Raw genomic sequence first — 26,107 nt, 5'->3', positions numbered from 1 at the left:
TCTAATCATGACCTGATGTAAGCATCATTCAAAACTCATTTTTAAACATGGATATTTTATTAATGTTTTCGAAATATTATATGGAGCAGAGAAACAGTGTCGCATCCGTTATAATGGTGCATGTCGTTCTCGCGGACTGCTGCCAAGTTTTAATTTACGGTTCCACAGAATTTATGAACCTTACCGCTCTTCACGGCAATATTTTTATTTTTCATTTCAGACCGCTGAATGCGAGATAGCCTTTAAAATAAACATACGGACCCCGAACGAAATTAGACCCTTAGACGTTGTATTATAACTCTTACTTCAGCATTTTTTTGTTTGGTCCCTTAAATACGTAATTTGCATTTGTAACTTGCGAAAAAATTTCACAGGTTAACCAAGCATGTTAAGTTTAATTGGACACTTGCTTAACATTATATTTTCAAACGAAGCGCCTAAATTTTACATTTGCGATAAAGGCGGTCCTAACGAGCTTTTCTTTTTAAGCCGAATTGGCGACTCCCAAACCGGTCGCTTCACTTTCGACAATCGGTCAGATGTTTGACCAAAACACGATCGACGACCGAATCATCTCGCCGAATGACTCAGAACGATTAAGTTTTTAGGTGCTTTCTCCCACACCTGCCCGAAAGGGGCACGGATCACGGATACGAACACTTTCCACTGGGGGAAATGGGAGCAGCGTTTTGCATGGCCTTGATTCGAGACAAGCCGCGTTGCCGCGCGTTATACACGGACACCGCGACCAGTCCACAGTCTGCAACGGGCGCTCGAATCGTATACCCGTCGATCTGGCCTAATCGATTTACGGCGCCGATACTTCGCCGCGAGTGATACTTTACTTACCTCTAGTGATCGTGAAGTGACACGAAAGTGATTTGTGAACAATTGCAAGGATATCGGGAGCAAATCTGGAGCGACACATTATCAACGGGAGGTGTGTGTTCTTTTAATTACCAAACTTTAGTGGTTCAACAGATATTACTTTCAAAATATATTTGTTTGTTTTGTGAATGGATACCGATCGTTCAGTTGCTGTTTGATATTTTCTACTGCTTTGAAGACGCATCGGCCCGGCATGCAGAGAGTCGTGCGTTTTTTATTTGTTGTTTGCGCAAAAAATGTGAAAGTTACTCGACTCGCATAACTTGAATATAGCTTAGCGAGCAGTTATCGCGCCGTCACGCTTTGTTAGTGCACCAGTCGCTCGTCCAATTAAAAATGAACGTATCTAACTTAATTTATTTTCCCCTACATTAAAGTTCTTAATATTATTGAGAAACGTTATTTTATTGTTGTGATCAATTAATATTACAATCCGAATGCTTTATAAATTCATTATATCTGCACAAGTGATATTTGCGAGCGAATGCTTCGAGAAACCATAATAAATCAACAAGTGTGTAAAAAAATAGTTTCATTATTCCAAATAAGACCGTTTTATGTAAGGCTAAGTAATAATAAAAAAATTGGTAAGGCCGCCAAAATCAATCGAAGTTAGATGTTTAAGCACCTTATTTGAAATGAATTTGAATTATCAAGGCCTTTTACAACGGTTAAGGAAATATCATATGTGTATTTGTAACCATATTTAATATAAAAATATTTCGTTTTGAGTTCATGATTATTGCTCCTAGGGTGTCCTATAACATCCTTTATATATTTTATAGATTAATTTACATTTTTAGACCCTCATCGATGCTTCCCATAGTTGAAAGTATTTTAGAACCGTAAAATTCACTCCAACAGTTGGCCATTCATACCTAATCTATAGCCTTTGTGAACTGTATACTCCTTCCTTCAATTCAAATTTTAATTTTAATAGTACGCGTGAATTAATTCATAAAGGTACACTTCTAAATCTTCAAGTATGTGAGTAATTAAAGGTACAGAATTGGAATTTCCGCGTGGAATTTCTTTGGGTACAGGTAAAGTCCGACAGGAATAATTATGTATGGAAAATGTCGCACACATATTTCAGGTTCATATAACAAAATGTTGAAAACCAATATTTCAACAATTCCTTGTTCTTTGGAAATATTATGTAGGTAAATATAGAATATGCAGATGAAATATGTAGTACCCGATAAATGCCGTACAAAGATTAAGACTTCAAGACCTTTGATAGTCGTGCTATGACTGTAAATAAGTTTGTTGAAATTTAAATTTATATGTAGATTTTACAACGGCCACAGAAATAGAGCATCCAAATATTTGTAGTAAAAATATTTATATTCAAATTAAATCCAAGTTGATATTTTGTTTCTCTAGTTCGGTAATATTTTGGAACTTTTTAGAATTATGCCCTGGGCTTGGGATTGGAAAATAGGATAAGGGTGAGATGCGCCCGAGGTGGTATATACTTTGAGGGTTTTTATTAAAATTAATTAATTTGCCGGCGTTTCGACCCTCGGGATATTTCGTATCATTGCCCTGTCCTCTAAACGCCGTTCGGATTATTTTTGGATTGGGAGTACAATGTCATACTACTGATTCCCTGTAGATAAGAGCTTATTGGAGTCGAACCGTTTGTCGTACAACAAACTGAATTAGAACTTCAGATTGTTCGAGACTCAAACAAGGCAGAGAAAGCCGTTGAAGAACTTAGCGCGAAGCGAATCTCTTGCGGGAACTAGTACTAAGGAATCAAAATACGGATCAGGCAGTAGTAATTTTTTTTTATCAATGTACAAACAGAATAAAATTTCATGTTAAATTAATTAGATTAATAATAAAGTAAACAGTAATTAAGACAATTTTTTTCCTACCTAAGCTGATGCCTTGAGAGAACATATTAGCGTCACCGGGCGAGTTGGTGAGCTCACGAAGCTCAAACCTGACGTTGTTGCTAACATGAACCCTAGCAAGAGCCGTTCTTCGCAGAATCTACCTCCGGATCGGAAATGCGACCCACTGAGAAGATCCGGCGAGAAACTCAGTGGGCTGTGTCTGTGTATTAATTTACTTGCCACGCTCTTCGTCGCAAGCGACGGGTTCGACGTGAACGATGACCGGTGCTTGGGGTACCTAAAAGCACCGTTAGTGGACCGGGAGGATCCGGGATGACGTGTTTTGAGCGACATCGACTGCTTACCATTCGGTCCGCAGAATCGGGAATAAAAAAAAAAATTTTTTTTTTTTTTTTTTTAAATTTTTTTTTTTTTCATGGCTTAAATGGGTGGACGAGCTCACAGCCCACCTGGTTACTGTAGCCCATAGACATCCACAACGTAAATGCGCCACCCACCCTGAGATACAAGTTCTAAGGTCTCAAGTATAGTTACAACGGCTGCCCCACCCTTCAAACCGAAACGCTTTACTGCTTCACGGCAGAAATAGGCAGGGTGGTGGTACTCACCCGCGCGGACTCACAAGAGGTCCTACCACCAGTAAGAGATTACTTACTATACTACTGATTCTATTATAAATATTTTTGTGTAAGATTTCACAAGATAATCATTTTCGTCACATTTCGTTGTAATTGTCTTTTAAAGTTTTGATTTAGGTATAGGTACAACGATTTGTGTAGCATGTATTTTGTGTCCAACATTGTAAAGATCTAGACTGTCTCGAATCCCTAATCAAACCTAAGCATTCAATGTTACTGTAATGAAATTAATAACAAAATTACAAGCATTTAAACGGAACGTAATTTGAAATATAAATTCCTCAAATTTCAAGCGAAAGCGTTTCAATCTCTAGATAGACTGTTCAAAGACAACCAAAATATTCAAAGGACAAGTTAAAAGTGCTTCATTATGAATAAAGTAGTCTTTAATCAAGTTATTGAATTTCATTTACTGCTATCGAATTTCAATGCTTTATCCGAGAAAGAAAAAAAAAGGCTAAATCATTAATAATTTTTTTAAATTAATTTTTCAATAGTAGACGAAGACTAATAAATAGCCTCAATATAAAACTACAAGTTTCATGTCTTTTTTGGTTATTAATTACTTATGACTTTTTAAATATTTTTATGAATAAACGGCGTCTAGCCGGTGTTGGAGTTTAGGTTGTGAATGTTCTAGAAGAAACGTTTATATAAATAACGAATATTTACTGAATATGAAGGAGTGCCGGAGTAATTTATTATTACGGCTAAATTAAACTATTAAATTAGCGAGTTGATGTATCTTTTTATTCTTTATTTATTGCTTAGATGGGTGGACGAGCTCACAGCCCACCTGCTGTTAAGTGGTTACCGGAGCCCATAGACATCTACAATGCAAATGCGCCACCCACCTTGAGATATAAGTTTTAAGGTCTCAGTATAGTTAGAACGGCTGCCCCACCCTTCAAACCGAAACGCATTACTGCTTCACGGCAGAAATAGGCGGGGTGGTGGTATCTACCCGTGCGGACTCACAAGAGGTCCTACCACCAGTAAAATGTATGTATATATTGTAAGGCTTACAAGACACACATACACACTTCATTAGTAGTTACATTACAATGTAAAAACTAGGCATGCATTTTAAATAGTGATTTCTACTAATTTACTACTTTGGCCTTTAAGAGAAATAATTAATTGAAATTATTTATCTATAAACTTAACGTAAAAGGGATAACGACCAATACAATAATTTAAAACTACTTTTACGGGTTTATCTCGTGTTTATTGTTTGTCTACGGTTCGCGAAAGACCTATAAAATGTTTTAAAGGTTTTTCAGACAATTAAGACATTGTTTATGGTTTGTACTAGAACATTTAATCAGTAAGATAGTGTGTTTGAAATAATTTATGACCGGTTAAAGAATGCATGATAATCTTAATTTCGAAATTCAAAATACGGACCTACGAAAATGGTTGATTATTAAACTTTGTTTGAAGGCCCAATTTTATTGGATAAAACTATCGTTTTCTACTTAATAACCTTTCAAACTAGAGCTCTTGATTGCTTCAAGGTAGAAAGTGACAGAGCTATTCATAAGAGTCATTTTCTTTTTCGTTATTTTCCTTCATTGTGGATAACTAAACAGTAGAGAGTTAAAGACGAGTAGAAAAGTCAAGAGAGCATCGTGAAATGCAATAAAACAATCCGATTGTTGTTTCCAATTCTGGTATCGCTAACAAGAATCGCAAATACTTTAAGATTATTGTAACCATTAATCATTGAACTCTTCAAATTAACATTTAAGGTAGTGTTCAAGTATCATACTTAATTTAAAATCAAGTGATAGTAATCTGTTTTAACTGATTTCGCTTACTATGAAAATTGCTTCAACAATTATAATTGATTGCTCTGCTAATTGACGGTTAGTCGAGTTTTCGTTTAGTTCCTTCCATTAGTGTAATAGCGTTCACATTTTTTTTTTGTACAGAAATTTGAATATGGCATTAGGGATAGGTTGTGTTATATGAATATATATCTTTTATTGTTATTGTAGGCAAACATCCATACGGCCCATTTAGTGGTGAGTGGTTACCGTCACTCATCATCATCTCAGCCAAGAAGCTGCCTACCGCTTCAAAGGCGTATAATCATACTAAATATTTTATACTTTCGTAGCTATCTACATTATATAGACTATTATTTAATTAGTTCTTGTTACGATTTTCTTATTTGCAAAACTCCAAAATCGCCCTTTAAATAATATCGTGTATATATTATTCATATCAAATTCATAATAAAACGCGCAATGAATTCACGAAAAGTAAATGAAGCTAAAAACCGACACTAAACGTTGAAACACAATTGAGCCTATCTACGAATCCCGAAGGGCATGTTAAATAAAGTCAAATATTATTTCATCCGACCCGTATCAGAGTATGACAAGCCCGTCCACAAAGGCGGTGTCTATTTTGTTTTTCGTTTGACATGTTTTCTTTTCATCCATTCACAGAGTGGCAGAGCGTAACAATAGCTCCCGCGAACACACCTTTGTTTTTGGCTAGTTAGATGTGTCCTATTTTTACAGTGTGGCGTATTTAGCTAGACTATTTTTTTATTGGCTTTGTATAAGCTCCGTAGACCCGGAAACAGAAGGCTATCTTGACACGAGAGGTCAACTTCATTGGATTATAATAACGATTGGACTACGCTTTTAATTAAGTAATTATACTATTCACTTCGATTTTCGTAACTCGCAGACACAAATAAAACCTTACTTGTCATTGTCCACGAAAACTGTAGTATTGAAAACCAGGGAAAGAATGTAGTGACAATAAAAAATCTGAAAAAATAACCCATTTTAATTAAGTTACTGTCTTTCAAAGATTTTATTATATATACGAATAACTGTTTTATGGCTAACAAAAGCATACTTTCATAGTAAGCAGCTCTTGTTGAGCTGAAGTAGAAATGCGCAGAAAAATATCTTAAATTTTATGAACTCCATTATAAAAGGAATTCTTTTAAAATTCCAAACGAACAAGCGATGGTATGGACAAAATGAATTTATTACAGAAATTCCTTTCGCTTGCTTACCTTATTGATGCCTTATTGGAACTGAAAGTGCCTGAGAATATGAAGAAGTTTTTGTTAAAGATATATTATATTCAGGGTATGAGTTCACTTGGTCTTGTCTCGTATATAACATTATCATCATCACTAATCAAATGAGAAAAGTCTAGTTCGAAGTCATTGGGGTTATAAATTATTTTATTATTCATGATAATGTTTAAAATATCAAATATAAATAGTGGTGTTTCTATTTCTATAACTAGATATCATGTAACAATATGCAGACATCCACTCGAAAAATAAGGGTGAGGGTGAAACGAGGGTAGAATGGTGTAAAAGTGCCGAGTCAGGTGCCCAAGGCTGCTCATTGCGAGGTTTGAAAACGGTTCTTTTCCAGACACACCCTTGTAGCTTCTTATTGCTGATATCATGGAAGTTATCGCGAACAATACGACCTTTGAACCATTCCCTTTGTATGGCGGTAGCTTGCTTATTATTCCTACAATACAAATCTGTAGATATTGGCTTCTGATTTTTTATATTTTGTATTACAATGATATTTTTTTATAGCATTTTTTATTATATGCAATCTATACAATGATGTGTTGAAGAATATTTAATTTTGTTCTGTATTCGTTGCTGAGTCTTTCTTTCTAATTCTGGCGAAACTGATATAGTTTTTGGCACTACAGCAGAGGCATTTGTCATAGTACGCGACTGCGACGGCAGAGTGTTAATGGATTTCACTAGTTTTCAAACAATTTAAGGGCATCTCGAACAGTGTAATAATTTATTCTGTGCACTATCGAACCAAGAGTCTATCCAATTGTAAGTGATGAATCCATAGATTCACGTCGTATCTGACCGAATATGTAGTTGAGACCATGAAGAATGACAAATAGATTCATGTCAAAGGAATGCGTGAGCAGGCGTGTTCAAGCATCGTAATGTGTGCAGCAAGTACGTACCTATAGTTTCGCAGCCCGTCTCGTCTCCATTGTTGTCTGAGTATGGTATAATATACTCGATTGCATTACAGGTGAAATATGAAACAAATGAAAACACGTAAAATATTATTTATATCCAGGGGTGAGATACTGTTTGGTTTAATGGAGATTTTTTTCAAGTTTACAGGAGAGCCATTTAAAGTTTAAAAATTGGAAAAAGTATTTGGAAATAATAATAAACTTTTTGAGCTATTTGAATGGAGTAAGCTCAATTTTCATTTAATTTTCTTTATTAGAGCCATACACCTATTAGGTTAAGTCGGCTTGGGTAAACTCAATTGAAGTACAATTAAAAACCTCGAACTGTTGATACTAATCCATACCATTATTATAAAGCTGAAGAGTTTGTTTGTTTGAACGCGCTAATCTCAGGAGCTACTGGTCCGATTTGAAAAATTATTTCAGTGTTATATAACCCATTTATTGAGGAAGGCTATAGGCTATATAACATCACGGTAAGGCCAATACAAGTGGAGCACCAATAAATAATGTTTCAAAATAGGGGTTTAAAAAGCTCCTTGACATTATATAATTCAAAAATATTTTCACTTTCTACGTAAATGAAGTGGGGGTAAAATTTAGCGTTATGCCAAAGTAACTATTCCATGCGGACGGAGTCACGGGCAAAAACTAGTACCAAATAAAATGGACCTTCAATTAGGACTTTCATCAGATAGATGTCGCGTATTAAGTGAAATGTCTTTTAAACCACCTTTCACCCCTCGACATGTGTTTTAAAAACAACAAAAAAAACATTTACATGTCATACTTAACTACAATGTACTTTATCTTTTTATGGATCGAAGAGCAATGACTTGAGAGATTGTCATTGAATATACAATAGACAAAGAAGTAAACAAACGCATATCTTAAATACTGAAAGCATATAAATACTTTTTCTTATTTACATATTATATTGAGTTGATAAAATATTTTGCTAAAGTGTTCCATAAATAATACGTACTAGTCAAGCAGTGTAGTACTGTATTACGCAAACTTATTCTATTTTGTAATATTCTACTTAGAAAGCACTTAAAGATTTCATTTATCTGATAAATGAATACAGAATATATTAAAACAGTTAAAGTAAAAGTTTATTATAGACTTTAAAATATATTTTTTGTTAATTGAAGGCAATTTTCGTTATACTAACTCAAAATCCAGTTAAAATAGAAATCTCAAATAAGTTTATATTTTACTAAGCCGATGGCAAATCACGGACGCTTTTTACAGCTACTAATAAATAGTTTGATATTATTACTGTCTTTACGAATAGTTTGTCATTCAAGAGTTTATTACTAGGTAGGTACCACCGCCCCGCCTATTTCTGAGGTGAAGCAGTAATGCGTTTCGGTTTGAAGGGTGGGGTAGCCGTTGTAACTATAATGAGACCTTAGAACATATCTCAAGGTGGATGGCGCATTTACATTGTAGATGTCTATGGGCCCCAGTGACCACTTAACACCAGGTGGGCGGTGAGTTCGTCCAGCCATATAAGCAATAAAAAAAATTACAGTGTAAGCGATATTGTTTGAGTTTAAGCCGCGCAACACCATGCTCAGTATTCGCTCAACGTAAGGAGGCGTACCTACATAAATTCTTTGTGCTGTAATTGAAAGCGTCAAGCGAAAGTTTTAGTTAGTCATTATGACATGTACGACCTGAATTCACAATAATATGGTCGATGTAGAAGTCAAAGAAGGCAAAACGAATGGTCGTTCGTTTTAAGGTAACAAGACAAAGTTTTAAACGTAAAATATCAGTGTTTCTTTACTGGTGGTAGAACCTCTTGTGAGTCCGCACGGGTAGGTACCACCGCCCCGCCTATTTCTGCCGTGAAGCAGTAATGCGTTTCGGTCTGAAGGGTGGGGCAGACGTTGTAACTATAATAATAATAATAATATAACTCTTTATTTAACACCATATTATGTACAGAGTAAAATAAAAAAACAAATAAAAGTCGGTGATATAAATTGGCGGCCTTATCGCTGAAAGCGATCTCTTCCAGGCAACCTTGCAGGGAGAGGAATAAGTGAACTGGACGGTGCTATATCTTAATACTGAGATCTATATCTTATGATATGATGATATGATATCTTGATACTGACTATACTGAGATCTTAGAACTTATATCTCAAGGTGGGTGGCGCATTTACGTTGTAGGTGTCTATGGGATGCAGTAACCACTTAACACCAGGTCGGCTGTGAGCTCGTCCACTCATCTAAGCAATAAAAAAACAAGTGTGGCAATTAGATTCTAGCATACGACACACTTTTTATGCATGAATAGGTATCTGATGTAGGCCTTCGTGTAATTTGGGGCTTAATGCGTTCCTCGGGGTCTACAGCAATTACGGGACATTACGAGGCATTAAGCCTTATGTGGAGGTTTTTGCTCTGGTTTCTGTTTAAAAAAAAAACATATGAAATTAACGATGATTACTCTAATGCTCTATTGTATTATTATGGAGACCAGTATTTAGTTCTTAAAGCACGTGAGAAACTCTGATTTGCAGAATTTAGTTTGCGGTTTCGGTCTACGTATGAAATTAATTGCATAGAAAATTGTAATTTGACGTTTTTAAAGGAACTTAGATTTTGTTAGATCGTGAAGATGCATGGGATTCCGTGTCAAGCATTGGGTTTATTATATCGGGTAATCGAAAATTATTTACTAACAATTTGGAAACTGATGATTTTTTTATGACTTCTAATTTAAAAATTTAGAGTGAAAATGTGTTTTAAGTTTTCAATTTGAGAACGCGTGAAAATAAAAAACCAAACTACACCAAGCATCGACATGAATATAACTTAATATTCTTGAGATACCCACACATATTGTAATTACGATATACGGTGGAAGCTAAATTGGATTCCCGCACGACCTTAACTCAAATCAATTTCTAATACATTTACTCTACCTAGTTATTCGTATATAATATGTTACTGCCAACAATGTAATATAGTAGGATGCAGGCCCGTTCGACCGAATCGACCTAGTTTCATTGGGTGACGTCATATTTATCCGTGGCTACTGCATTCTTCTCCTTTATAGAATTAGTTCTGATATTAGATAATCTGTTATTGTTGGATAACGAAGCATATGTGATTTAAGCAATATTATTCAATTTACATTTTTGCTTTTATGTATGTTTTGGTGTGGTAGTTGTCCCTAAATATATAGCCGGAAATTGATGTTTTGTGAGATATTTAATAAATCAAACCCGCAAAATTATAATTTGCGCAATTGCTGGTGGTAGGACCTCTTGTGAATCCGCACGGGTATGTTCCACCCACCTGCCTATTTCTGCCGTGAAGCAGTAATGCGTTTCAGTTTGAAGGGAGTGGCAGCCGTTGTAACTATACTGAGACTTTAGAACTCATATTATCTCAAGGTGGGTGGCGGAATTTACGTTGTAGATGTATATGGGCTCCGGAAACCACTTAACATCAGGTGGACTGCGAGTTTGTCCACACATCCATGCAATAAAAATAAAATTGTATTCATTTAAATACCCAACTTTGGATGTTTATGACGAAATTTAAAACAAATGGTTAATTGAATGTCAGCTGTGCATTTTTTATTAGTCATTTATTTTATTTTAAAGTTTAAGAATTTATTTAATTTTTTTACGATGTTTGTTATGTCAAGTAATCCGGCAACTAAAAACTATGACATCTATGTACAAACTACAAGAGCAACTTGCCGGTTTCATTAGCCGTCCAAAAATGTATAATAGTTTCCATTTTTATGAGAGAAACACAATAAAAATGATTTTTACTTGTCCTAGGCAGGTATGTATTTATAACTTGAAAACTTTCCCAGAAATTATCGCTGGATCTGTGAAACTGGTGCTGTATAGAACAACAAAGTAATGCAGGTAGACCTCCGCGATACACCGCTCGTGAAGAAGAGATTGTATTGGAACTTAGCCTTATAAATAGCTAATTTAAAATAATCTTAATACGTAACCGGTTCTATATTCATTTTCTATTCATATATATTTTGTTAAGACATTGGTCTCGTGATTAAATTGCAATTAAATGCATTGCTACCTAGTATCGACTGAATAATACTTAGAATTACTCATGGTAGTGCTCCTTAGGTAATCATTAATCTCATGCAGTTTACTTCGACCTCATGTCTCAAGGAGAGCAGCGCTATTCACGTGAGTGTGTCCATGGGCTACCACCAAAAATATGAGTAAATCCAAGTGGTTTGTCAAATAATTTTCCCGACTAGGTCAGTAGAAACAGTTACTGAGACGTTGTAGATATGAACTAGTTTGAAACTACGATAAAATGTAATAATATACATTGCTTATTAATAGAAAATAAAGTTTATTTTTATTTTGTAGAAAGTTTATGTGGCAAAATCTTCATGTCATCGTCAGCGTAGTAAACGCTGAAAAGCTAATAAACTCATTTTCGTTTTTTTTGATGTTTTCCTTCACACACGAGAACAACTTGTTCATTAATCCAGTTTTCAGTACAGCCTCGCTCTGACTTTCCGTGTTATATGGCCAATGTTCCGAAAGTACTAATGAATGGCCTTCATTAATTGCCTTGTGCCGAGCCGAGGGAAAAAGCGAGCTGAAAATGTTCGTCGAGTGAGAAGAGAAAAATATTCAGTCATTACTCCGTATAAGTTACATATTATGTATTATTATGTAAACATTACACATCGAAATTGTTAAGAATTTTTCAACGATGTTAATTTTTTACGGTAGTTAATTTAAATAAATAATAATTAAATAATAATAAAAAGCAATACATTCTTAATCGACAATAAGCATTTCAAATCATCGAATCGCGTGCTCTTATAAATTAATTAACAGAAATTAAGTGCGATTTCGATAAACAGAAAATGACAAATTTATTCAACGGCAATGAACTGTTTTACTGTTATTTTTAAATCAGTTATTAGTAAATTTCCACTGAAGTTTTACTGTTTAATTAACAAAATAGTAACATAAGAGATAGATCAACTTATTTACAACGCTCCCAAAGACTCCGCAGTGTGCTTACCGAATTCAGCAGTATTTCCGCCATATTGCTTGTTCTGGAAAAATCAAGAGAGTAAGATTCCAAGAGGACGGACCGTTCTAAACGATGAAAAGAGCAGGAACAAACACCTGAAAATACCTCTCAGCACAGCTCTCTTTCATGCCAACGTAACAGATATCGATGGAAAGATCTATTAAAATCCAGATCGGCTAGGTTAGGTCAGGCTAGGATCACGAATTACAATTTTAGAATTATTTCTACGTAGTGTCTTGGCGAAATACTTATCATTTATTCAATCGATGCAGTGATTGGCAAGGTGCTTCTATCTTCTGCACTATTAGTTTACAGATCTAACAACTTTTTTTAAACAAACAATACAGCAATAGGTAGATATATAAACTTGTAATGTTCCCAATGAAATCAAAATTGGTAGATTTTATTGAAATTACTATTTGTTACGAACGTTTCGAAATACTTTACAGTTTTCCTAGTCACGGACGACTAAGGTGGTAATTGTCGTCATTTGAATATTGTGCCAAAAAAATTACCTACTACTTTGGGTAAATGCGAAACTAAGCCGTGAAAGTAAAATAAAAGTAGTTAACTATGTCTACGACTCGCGAATATATTATTTTGTAAGATCCTTAAAGTTTAACCCAATAAATTTAACTTGTAACATGAATTTGTCCTGTGTCGTATTTGAAAAATTCGTAATTATTTTGGCTCTTATTAAGAAAACTTTTAGACTTGATTATTCTGTGAACGTAATTAGATGAAACATGAAATATTGTAAAAAAAATATTTCATAGCGTGCCAATTAATCATCATCATTGTATTCTGTTAAAATAAAGATATTTTCGTACTAACGATTGAATGGATTTGGTTATTACTCTAAAATTTATTACCGAATATTTCTATGATTCCATAGCCAAAAGTGAGTGCTTAAACTAGAATATAATCTGAGTTATTAAAAGTTATAATCTTTAATAGTTACTTATTTATCTTGGCCTTTGGCTCTAAGGGGAACTTAAATAGCGATATTAGATTTCTCCAAATATAACGCCTTTCCGTTGTTAGCTAGAAACTCTCATAGATCAACCTAACGTATGTCCATTGGCCCATTACATCAGTTCCCTCAATGCTCTGCACGAGTCTCTAAGGATTTTTTTTAGATGATTCCTTCTTCATTCATGGCTCATATCTTCGTTTGCCTATTAAAGCTAATAAAAAAGAGTTATCACATCATCAGTAATACTTAGCTATAAATTCATTGATATACAAAAAGTAGCGTTACTAGCTGCATTGCTGTAGCGTGTCTGTTGTAATGTGATTGCCCCTAAGCATGTAACGTTTGGCGTTTCACCTCCCCATCCATCCATCAAATCAGATCTTTAATGAGTTTTTCCAACCAAATTATCGCTGAATTTCAGCTTGATTCGTATACTTTATAGTGTAACAAAACTGCCAAGGTTACGTTGAACTATTTTATAAAGTATGTTATAGGGACCGTTCATTTTGATGATTAACTGGAGTTTGGCAGTAATGTATTGAGAGGCTTTTAGCATAATTGAAAAAAAAAGGTTGGACTTTTATGAATATATTTGGAATAAAAATGTACACGCGGCCTAAAATATTGAATAATATACTAAATTGCAATATCACATATTTTTTTATATACAGCTTGTTAATCGTTATGTTTTCGCGACAATCTTTGTTAATTAAATATACTCATGATAGCAGTGTGGAGTGGGAGCGAATAGCTGTGATAGCATTATACAAATTAGACGTGGAGCCAGATGTAATTTTTAATCACTCCATCCACTTGATATTAGTCGAATGCTTATCCCTAATTATTAAGGTACAATGAAACGGACTTTGCTTGTAATAGCTAAGATCTGGCCGTCCATATACTATTTACACAAAAAATGAGAAGCAGTAAAGGAATAAAGCTGAAGAAATCCAGCCCGATAGCAAAGTGAACCATGTCGCGTATTTTAAAATGTAACTTTCGACTAGCAACTTATAATGCTGAAGTCCCAGGAAAACTGATTAGAAAATATTTTGTTATGTCAAGCAATATTTTAATAAGCAGAATGTGCGAGTTTATGTTTAAAGACAGACTACAGAAGTTTAATTGATTAGTGGGGCGCGGTGAAGGCAAAAACTCGCTTCAGTCATGATTTTTTGGAGTCTTAGCTATCAATGAGTGACTAATTCATATTTTTGTTAAAAATATATTATACCGTGGTCCAGGCATATCCAAATAAATTCTCGATTGGGCAGTTAAGTATCTTAAAATCACTATAGTTTATACTCAAAAATGATCCTTTCAGTAAAGCTCATGAAGCGTGGCTGGAAAGGAACGTTTCTAAATTCATCAAAACTGAATCTTCAGCTTCATCGCCCCGCTATTAAGCCACTAGACTATACTTTATGTTATTTTTTGAAGAGCCTAATTATTTCATAAGATTGGCATTGGCAAAATTTCCCATGGGGAAAGTTCCCGTTGTCCTCAAGGGCTGGCCAGAGCCTGTAAAGGATTGTATTAAAGCTAATGGATATGATTTTAAAAAAGCTTTATTTAATATGCCCTTACATTATTTGATTAACTGGACAAAATGTACATCGATGATCTCGAATATTACGCAATGACGGTGTTGAATTGGGCTTTAATACCATTGTATACGTTAAGTTCGTTTTGTCTTATTACAGAAATTTGCTGTGATTTGCGCTAGGCGTAGCTTAATTCTTTGTCTTAGCCCGAATGAATGTCATAGGAAATGGTTAAGTACATGTTCATATGACCGGGCAATGTCCCAAAATTACGACTGGATAAATGAGATTCTGTCATTCTTACATGTATAAATTTTGGAGGGTACACAAACAAAAGGACAAGGATTCTTATTATTCACTTTGAAAGCAGAGGATCCTATAATTAAAGTACAACCACTAAAGATGACTTAAAACTTTCTTTCAACCATTAAAAAAAAATTGAAAATCAGTCAGTACCCATTGGCTGTGGTAATGCATTAAAATAGAGTAATAGTGAATTGTATCAAATCAAAGTTATTTATAACTTAAGCACGACAATACAAGGAAATTTTGGATATATGTTATATATATGTGGAAAGCAAAAGAACAAAAACATATTGCAATATCTTTTAAAGGTAGGTAGCCAAAAAGCACGATGGTTTCTGTAGCCTTTCCCGTGTTATTGAAGAGCAGTGAGCACTTTTAATGACACGACATCTTGTGAGTCTACATTTAAGCAATTACTGACATTCGAAACATGAGGCCGAACAAATTGGGTTATATTAAAATACTTCAATTCAGAAATAGGCAAGATACTATGTTGTATACTGACCCGTGTGGGCTTCTCCATCTTTCCACCATCATTAAAGAAGTGAATTAACTTGTCGGTTTATTTTTGTTGATAGTGTTTACTGGTATTATCTATAAACAATAGCATAAAAAAAATTATGTGCGGCCATTCAACAAAAGTCGCTTTGACTAATTGTAGAAGACTTATCTATAATCTTTCGTAAAGTTCTATGTAATTCAGTATTTGATGTAACGAAAAGACTCGTGGAGGTTTCGTAAATCTAAGTTATCTCCCGTTTCACAATTACATACTTACAGCTTACTTACTTTTGCATAGCAATGGCTATTACTTTAGTAGTCTTATAAATACCGCGCGTGTTAAAACTTTTGAACAATGTCGTTTACTTTACTTTCCACTATATTTCACTTTGACTGTTAATGAGGCATCAAATGACAGAACCAAACTCAACAAAATTTACTAGTAAATAGACATAAGATAGTCATTTCCAATTGGAAATGACTAAGTGCGTCTTCGTAGTCAATAAATAGTACCGTGACTAATCTGATCGACAATATATTTTATAGCCTAAGCCGGATCCAGTCATTACAAATTTGTGGTAAATATAGCTTATGTAATATAAGGGCGCATTGTAAACGAATTTCTATGCATATCTATACTAACTAGAGGTCCCGCAGTAGTCGAAATTCGACTAAAATTAATTGGAATTGTAAGTTTGTACACTATTATGATTGTGTTTTATACTTCTATAATCACAAATTTCGCCAAGACTACACTATAAAAATTATTAACAAAGACAAACCATATTCTATTCTCAATTTGACAACAGACGTCAAGAACAAAAGTTTGACAATAATGTTTTCTTTATTGATTTAATGTATCTTTTATGCATTATTTAAAAAAAAAATAGCATTGCGCACTTCTTCTCTATATTCTCTTTAAGTGTGGAAAGGGATACAAAGTTTTCGCTTCACGTATTAATATATAGATATTATAAAGCTGAAGAGTTTGTTTGTTTGAACGCGCCAATCTTAGGAATCACAGGTCCGATTTGAAAAATTCTTTCAGTATTAGATAGCCCATTTATCGAGGACGGCTATAGGCTATATAACATCAACAAGACCAATACAAGTGGAGCACCAATAAAGAATGTTTCAAAATAGGGGTTTAAATAGCTCCTTAACATTCTACAATTCAAAAATATTTTCACTTTCTACGTAAATGAAGGGGAGGTAAAATATAGCGTTATGCCAACGTAACTATTCCACGCGGACGGAATCGCGGGCTAAAGATAGTACGGATATCAAAATGTGTAGGTTTCAATTAAAAGAATATTATTACATCATTACATAGTTGGGCAGCCGAGTTCAGGCCTGAACTTGCTTAAGTAGCAATGACCGCACGCATATACCACAACATTAATTCCGCTGCTCACCTTTCAAGTCTCAAATGTATTCTGCGAGCAACTTCGCTTCAAACAAGAAGGCATGATTAAAACAAAACCACACATATTTAGAGTTGCTATAACACCAATTAGTGTTAAGATTTGAGAGTGATATTAATGTACAAACAAACGCATTGTTCCTTTTAAAATATTAGCATTTCGTAGACCATAGTTTTGTGTCGATAATGTATTCACTGGCGGTCATCCAAACGGTCTGGAGCCCATTCTCTCTGCTACACTGTAACACACACATCACATAAAATTCAGGATTGATATCGTATATGTCGTAATACATTACGAAGGATCTGCTTGGGAATATCTACAGTTTGAATACGTTTACTGTACAGAGGAAAAATGTAGAAATAAGGTTATCCGAGTAGCTCGCAGCAGCATCGCATCGAGAAATAGGCACTGATTTATTTAAAACTAGCGACCCGCCCTCGCTTCGCTTCGGAAACATTAAAACACACATGAAACCAAAAAAAAAAAATAAAAAAAAAATAAAAAAAAGTAGCCTATGTTCATCAGGGACAATGTCGTCTTCTAATGGAAAAAGAATTTTTCAAATCGGTCCAGTAGTTTTGGAGCCTATTCGAAACAAACAAACAAACAAATCTTTCCTCTTTATAATATTAGTATAGATATAGCTAGAATTCCAGTACGATTACGAGATTATTGGTGAGTAGATTTAGTTATGGTAAAATAATGGAACCCCCGAATTTACAATGCTGTCAGATTAGTTATTATAATCCTACGAATTCCATTTGTCAGACGTATACAAGCAAAATCGCTATCATTCTTAAAATCTGAGACATATGACTTATTTAACAATCGGTAAGCTCTTAACACATCCCCGACACGGATCAAAACTGTAAAGTTCTTGGCTCTTTTGGCTAGTCTTTGAAGAATACAAGAACTAGCGAACGAGTTGACAGACTAAATATTTACAACACGGCTCATATTTATATGTATATAAAAATGTCTTGTTACATAAAGCAGTCTTCATTGTCCCGTTAAAGTATAATGCGGAAAAAAAAACGTTTGACCCTTTTAAATATACATCACGTGATGTCGGGCATTGCATACAGCCCATTGAGTTTCTCTTCGGATCTTCTCAGTGGCTCGCGTTTCCGATCCGGTGGTAGATTCTGCGAAGCATTGCTCTTGCTAGGGCTAGTGTTAGCAACGTCTACGTTTGAGCCCCGTGAGCTCACCTACTCACCTGGAGAATCTAGTATAACCCCTCAAGGTTACTAGGGTAGGTAGGGAAAAAGGGCATTGCATAATATTTTGGGAGTTTTTTTTTTCAATGGAAATTTAAATCTTTGCCAATTGACGATGTAAAATCTAAATTATTTATTATTTTAGGACAATATGTGGAAATGACGCCTTTAAATATATTATACATACTGTCACTGTGATTTGCTTGCTATAAGTGATCGACGGACTGTGTCATGTAATCAATTTTTACACGTATATTTTTCTAAATCAAAAAACTTGGTTATGCAGCTTGTACATTCGTTTTGATTTCATATTTAATTTCACGTTGCATTTGATGGTCGTTCTCTTAAAGCATTCGTTTCGGCGTTTTTAAATTTTCAATGTCATTTAGTGGACATATAAAATTATGATTAATATCCACTGAAATAACCGTAATAAATCAAAACGCTTTAATATCAGATAAATCGCCGGTTTGAATACCAAACCGCAATAACGAGTTACCCCGGGACTCACGATTGATTAACATTGCACCGTGGAAGGGTTTTCTCGAACATTCATTGTCCTACTTTGGTTATCGAATTTAATTTTGAACGAGAATTAGAACTAATTCGTTTAATTAATTTATTAGGTGATGATCTATATATTAATACGTGAAGCAAAAACTTTGTATCCCTTTTTACGAAAATTGCGCGGACGGAGGAGTATGAAATTTTCCACACTCATAGAGAATATAAAGAAGAAGTGCACAATGCTAATATTTTTTTTAAATAATGCATAAAAATTACATTAAATCAATAAAGAAAACATTACACACACTATATACCATGTATTTGACGCACACACGCATGCATACTATTTATTGTCAAACTTTTGTTCTTGACGTCTGTTGTCAAATTGAGATTAAATATTGTTTGTCTTTGTTAATATTTTTTATAGTGTAGTCTTGGCGAAATTTGTGATTATAGAAGTATAAAATACAATCATAATAGTGTACAAACTTACAATTCCAATTAATTATAGTCGAATTTCGACTAATGCGGGACCTCTAGTTCAATTTAATTCTCAAACGTATGCAAAAACGTAACAAAATGTTCATGGAAAATTTATCGACTACATTCACTGTTGGTAGGGCGTGTTTCGAGTCGACACGGGTACTTACCACCAGTGCCTATTTCTGCCGCGAATAAGTAATGCGTTCCAGTTTGAAGAATGGGATAGCAGCTGTAGTATACTTTTGCGAATTAGCAAGGTGGGTATTCATACAGTCATATCTTTGCGCTTAAGTAACCACTTAACACCAGGTGGCCCCTGAGCTCGTTCTCCGGTTTAAGCAATGAATAAAAAACTTTGATAGTTTCATCGAATGCGTAAAGTTTTCCAAATTTCGAAAATTCAACCCTTTCAATAAGCTATTACTTAAAAATATGAAGAAAAATACAAAATATTTTTTGAAAGTCAGCTTAATATCCACTTGAGTATTAAGCAGACTGCGTGGGATGTAAAATCGACGGAGAAAGCTCCTAAGCTCCGCCCTTGGACAAATTGAATAATATAAGCCGCGAACAATACCAAAAGCGGATTTGCATTTAGAAATAAGCATTTGAGTTCCGTTCTTTTATCAGTCTTTTTATTTTCAGTCGGGTTTGTTCGACTAGTCACTTTTTCGTTATCTTTATCTGTCCAAGACCGTCTTTAGTTTTATGTCCCCCTTTTAACAGCATGGATGAGAAGAGCTCAGCATCGACTTGGTTTTATAAGGTTATCAAAATCCATATAGGTCGAAATCTTGATTAGAATAACAGTTATCGTACTTCAAATCTGAATCCACTATTGCTTCGCCAATGAAACAGTCAGGACAGCGGTTTACAATATAGCATACTTAGTAATTATCTTATAATTTAATTTGCAAAACCTAGCGGGTTTGTTTTATTATCTAATTGTGTTCAATCGTTTGACACGAGAATTAATAGAAATAATAAACTGTTGATTTCTTCATTAAAACTACTTTTACGGCTTAATCTCTGGTTTATTGTGTGGCTCGTTTATTATATGGCGTCTTGTGGGCTCGTACGGATAGATATCCGATCTATTTCTGCCGTGAAGCAGTAATACGACTCGGATTGAAAGTTGTGGCAGGCGATGTACCGTAAAAACTGAGACTCAGAACTCAAGTCTCAAGATGGGTGGCAGCATTTACGTTGCTGATGTCCATGGGCTTCGGTAACCACTTAATAACAGGTGAGTCGTGAGCTCGTCCACCAATCTAGGTAATTTATTTAAAAAAATTACAGTCGTAGACTCTTATCTGTGTGGTCGAGAAGTCATGATGATGATTTTGACGCTAGGGCTAATTCAGTTTTTTGGAACGTATCTCTTGAAGAATTGATTGCATAGAAATCTATTAAATTACCAAAAATGTGTTATAATTCGAATAGATAGGCAACACAATAGTTGCTACAATAAATGGAAATGTTTTTCATTAGATTATAGGATCGCGTGCGCCCGGCCAGGCGTGAAGTTAACCCTGTTACTCATCATTTAGTGTACCGTGGTAACGGGACGGTCGATTGTTCTACTCCCGATTCAAACAACTTACAATCCTAATCGAATATAGTGTGAATAGGCTTAAGGCCTTAAATGAGAGAACGGATTCTATTAGTGCTCGAGAATGTGAAATCTATACTAATATTATAAAGCTGAAGAGTTTGTTTGTTTGAACGCGCTAATCTCAGGAACTACTCGTCCGATTTGAAAAATTATATTCAGTGTTAGATAGCCTATTTATCGAGGAAGGCTATAGGCTATCACGCTAAGACTAATGCAGGCGGAGCACCAATAAAGAATGTTTCAAAATCGGGGTTTTAATCACTTTTGAGAGCTTGCACTACGTGCGCTGCGGAAACGGTTAAAGTTTCGCCAAAGTAATGTATCAGAGAATTGTTCCCCTTTAAAAGATCTAAAAAAAAGTCCGCGACAGCATATGTCTGTATGTCTATAAGGTTGGCTCAGTATAACGTTTTTTATGTTAACCAAATTTGTTCTAAAATAAAGCATTATTTTTGAACTATTCCACGCGGACGAAGTCGCGGACAAAAGCTAGTCGTTGATATTGTTCGAAAACAATAAGCCAATGAAATCATTAAAAGTACTTTTACGGTTTAATCACGCTTTGTTTTCGCTTTTTTTGTCTATATAAATATTGTTATGGCCGCTTCAAATACTCCACAGTTTCCAGTGGTCACGGACGATCGTAGTTTTGGAAACGTAAAAGTAGTTTGAATTGTGTCTTTAACTCGCAAAGACCGAATAAAATATTACATTGGCTGTTAGTTACTTTTGACGATAACGGTAATATTTAGATAGATTTGATCTTAAGAAATTGCCAACAGAAATTATGGAAACATTTGTTGTTTTTTATTAAATAGCACGTATAGAATGTTAATGATTCTTTGGAAAATATAACCATGTAAGTATGCATTCTTCAAACTTCAAAGCCGTGTTTCGAACTAGTTTTACGATTTAATTTTGCTTTTATAATTTTCATTTTATTATTTCTGACGCTTCGAATAGTTTACAGGTTTAGTGGTCACGGATGATTGAGGTGTTATTCGTCGACATTTTGTTAACTGTCCTGGAAATAAGAAAAAATTAAATGAAATGAAAATGATTTTTTTTTATTGCTTGGATGTGTGGACGAGCTCACAGCCCACCTGGTGTTAAGTGGTTACTGGAGCCCATAGACATCTACAACGTAAATGCGCCACACACCTTGAGATATAGTTCTAAGGTCTCAGTATTGTCACAACGACTGCCCCATCCTTCAAACCGAAACGCATTACTGCTTCACGGCAATAATAGGCGGGGCGGTGGTACCTTTTTTTTTTATTTATTTTTTATTGCTTAGCTGTGTGGACGAGCTCACAGCCCACCTGATGTTAAGTGGTTACTGGAGCCCATAGACATCTACAACGTAAATGCGCCACACACCTTGAGATATAGTTCTAAGGTCTCAGTATAGTCACAACGGCTGCCCCACCCTTCAAACCGAAACGCATTACTGCTTCACGGCAGAAAATAGGCGGGGCGGTGGTACCTACCCGTGCCGACTCACAAGAGGTCCTACCACCAGTAATAATAAATGAAAATGAAACTAAATTTGAACCCTGCTACTCGCATAACAAAGTGAAAGATAATATTGTATACAAACTGTGCATGATAGAGAAAGGTCTAGTTTAGACTGATCTCATCAAAGCCTACTGTTGTAAATTTTAGTTAGCGATCACGTTATGCTGGCACTTAGGGAATGCTGTTGCCCATTCTCCGGCGAATCCTTAAGTCGCCTTTTACGACGCCCACGGGATAAGATGGGGCGGTGCTAGTCAAGACCGAAACCACATAGTGTCTTAAGTTTGACTTACCGGATCGACAATGAATATTAAGTTGGTAATTTATCTGAAGGGTTTCATGAGTAATTATAGTAAGATACAATAATATGTAGGCACGAAATATGGTTTTTTTCATTTTAATTAAAATCAACCAAATTCAAGTTATATTAACGCGATGGTCGAATGCACAAATTATCTTACGATAAAAACGCTCACTTGGTGTTAGCGAACCTGAACAAATCAATAACTAAACATATTAATATGTCTTTTCGGAATGATTTAATCTACAACCGTATAGCTTGATGTTACAGTTTTATTATAGAATAGGTGTATAAACAAAACTGCTAATTTTTTTTATATCGATTTGATTGAAATTGATTACAAAACGTCACGCTCGAGCTGCGTGATCTCTGTGACTCAACATTTCGACTTAACTCCACTTAAGTACAATTATTTGCAATAGTTAAGTTCTGGATAGTTAAGTAATCAATCGAATTGAATGAAAATATCGAGGGGTAAAAGGTTACTTGGTTCAAGTGACATTCCGTTTAATACTCGTCATTTATCTTTGTAATTAAAGGTCCCATTTTATTTGGCATTAGTATAAACAATTCGATGTTTTTCATTGAACTTCAATTAAGCTTACCCCAATCAAACAGCTGAAGAACTTTTTTGTTAAGGTTTTTTTTCTAAATTTTAAACATTAGGCGGCTTTCCTGTAAAGTTGCAAAAATATCGCTAAGACCAAGTAACATTCCACCCCTAGATATAGCTAATACCTTTCCTACGATGTAGGTGATATTTTTTTATTTAAGCTTTGACCACACGTCTGGAGGTTGTTCGCGACATTTCCGTTGCATGTATGCGGGTTTTAGTACCTGTTTAATACCAGATACAAAAGTCTCCTTCAAGGGTCTATGGAGTGACGGAAGCGGTCTGTGTGTCAGTGCGTTTCTACTACTCTCTTCAGATTGTTGTCCTCTTCTTAACCCATAGACACAGCCCACTGAGTTTCTCGCCGGATCTTCTCAGTGGGTCGCGTTTCCGATCCGATGGTAGATTCTGCGAAGCACTGTTCTTGCTAGGGTCAGTGTTAGCATCACTCCGGTTTGAGTCCCGTGGGCTCACCTACTAGTTTAGGTTACGCTGAAATAGCCTGTCAAGGCTATCCGCTTAGGTAGGAAAAAAAAGTCCACTTCGGAAACACTACGAGGTTACATTAAAACATCCCTATACGTAGTTTTGCAAGAAATTTGATATATATTATCAGTTCGTTCATGTTATATTTCAAAGCCCAAGACCAAAACAAACAGCTAAACATTGGCTAATAACGGTAATTTAGGAGTACGTAGACAGTAAAACCGGTAATAGGCTGGATTAGTGACAGGCAAAACGTGCGTTTAGAACAATGGCGTGCAACGTAAATAAAGTTGAAACTAGGCTGCCGAATCCGCTTCATGTAATCATAGGGTTGTCACTATTTTTGTTTGATACAAATTAATGTATGACTAAATTTCTTTATAGACATGTCTGTATATGTATATTATATCTTTACATGAATCCACTATAAGATCCAGACTTCTCCCGATGTATACCATTGTCCTTTAAAATTAATATAATTGAAAATAGATCAGGTACATACATACTAGTTCAGTTAAATACTACAAAACAGTTTCATTTTGAAATTAATTCTCAACTACTCAGACCTTATTGTTAAGTATATTTTACTTCAAAGTAACAAAAATTAAGAAATTATTACTTTTTTATAGAATGCTCAATATTGCTTGGAAAGTCAACAAAAAGTCGCATTGTTTTATTAACGCTTAGAACATTGTAAAATTTAATTTAATTTACAGAAAATTAACATTAAGCTTACCCGCGCTTAGTAAACTGCATACGTGCTAGAAACAGTAGCAAGCAACAGCAGTAATGCGTTTCGGTTTGAATGGTGGGGCAGCTGTTGTAACTATACTTGAGACCTTAGAACTTATATCTCATTGGTGGCGCATTTGCGTCGTAAATGTCTATGGGCCCAAGTAACCACTTAACACCAGGTGGGCCGTGAGCTCGTCCACTTATCTAGCAATAAAAAAAAAAAAAAAAAACGTGCTAGAAACTTATAACACGCGAATAGTTTGGTGACATTTTAATTAAATTTACTAACGACATTTAAACTTAATGTCATCGATTGAATTGTAAAACAGCCACTAACCAATCCCAGTCTTTGTGCGTTTATAATACTGAATCATTGATTGAGACCCAACGCACGAATTTAGTATTAACTAAAGACAATTAGAAAAGGAAATTTTAATTTACTACCAAAATGTAGCTTTATTATTAAAAAAAATGGGTCTTCTAACTACCTTCAATTTTATTATGTTTTTATTTTTATTTTTGTTTTTGAGTCAACCCTATATGCTTTATTGCAATAAGCTGTTTATGAGTAGCCGAATATTGCAAACTACAGTACTCTGTTGGGGCCATTTCTGGTGAATAATGTTTACTAAAATCTTAATTAAGTTTCTTAACCAACTCATTACATTCTTATTAAGTTATTATTAATTCTCTTTTCAATGCTCAACTATGTAAGGCTTTTGCTACATTAATAGGTAATGTATGAATCGATAAAAGATTTTTGTTCTACTAGATGGGTTATAAAGAGATCAGTTTTTTTTTTTTTTTGTTAAAGCTAATAGATACTTTTATTAAATTTCGACGCTATTGACTACTTCGAAATTTAACAAGATGCATAGGTATTTAAATATTTGAATAAAATTATTATAAGAGGTAAAATAATATATGGGGGGTTTTGAGTAGACAGTATATAAATATAATATATAACTTTATATGTAAATGAAAGAAACTAAGATGTCATGGGCTATTCTAGCTACTCGCAGTCGTGTAGTAACCTCAGGGACTCAACCAGAGAGAATTTGCTAGCACTAGCAAGAGCAGTGCTTCCCAGAATCTACCACCGGATCGGAATCGCGATCCATTGAGAAGATTCACAACGTGAATATCTCCATGCTTGAGACATGAGGTCGACTGTATTGATAACGTCCCGTCACACCTAAGTCTTAATACGTGCGTGCTTTACGATATAAATAAGCAAGATAGTGGTACCTACTCATGCTGGCTGTCACAATACGCCTTACCACTAAAATTAAATAATAAGTAGCATTAGATTCAATGCATGTGACCTTGTATAAAAACCTGAATGTGTGAGTCATAAAAAATGCGAATTCATTCCATTATCTTTTTTAAATGTTCTTTAAACAATTTGTTACAACACTACA

At 34.8% G+C, this 26,107-nt stretch overlaps 1 protein-coding gene across 2 annotated transcripts in view; it reads left to right on the top strand.

The window, feature by feature from the left end:
- The first annotated feature begins 741 nt into the window (after positions 1–741).
- LOC114246412 (uncharacterized) overlaps positions 742–26,107 on the top strand; it is a 68,061-nt gene continuing 42,695 nt past the window's right edge. For both annotated transcript variants that reach the window (XM_089738374.1, XM_089738373.1), the window contains exon 1: positions 742–940. The gene's annotated coding sequence lies outside the window, so the exon portion shown is untranslated. The remainder of the gene's footprint in view (positions 941–26,107) is intronic.

The sequence above is a fragment of the Bombyx mandarina genome, chromosome 25, assembly GCF_030267445.1.
Source record: "Bombyx mandarina strain Sakado chromosome 25, ASM3026744v2".
In the NCBI taxonomy this organism is placed as follows: Eukaryota; Metazoa; Arthropoda; class Insecta; order Lepidoptera; family Bombycidae; genus Bombyx; species Bombyx mandarina.
Note: the sequence above shows the minus strand (reverse complement) of the source record. Positions and strands in the feature narration are given on the sequence as shown.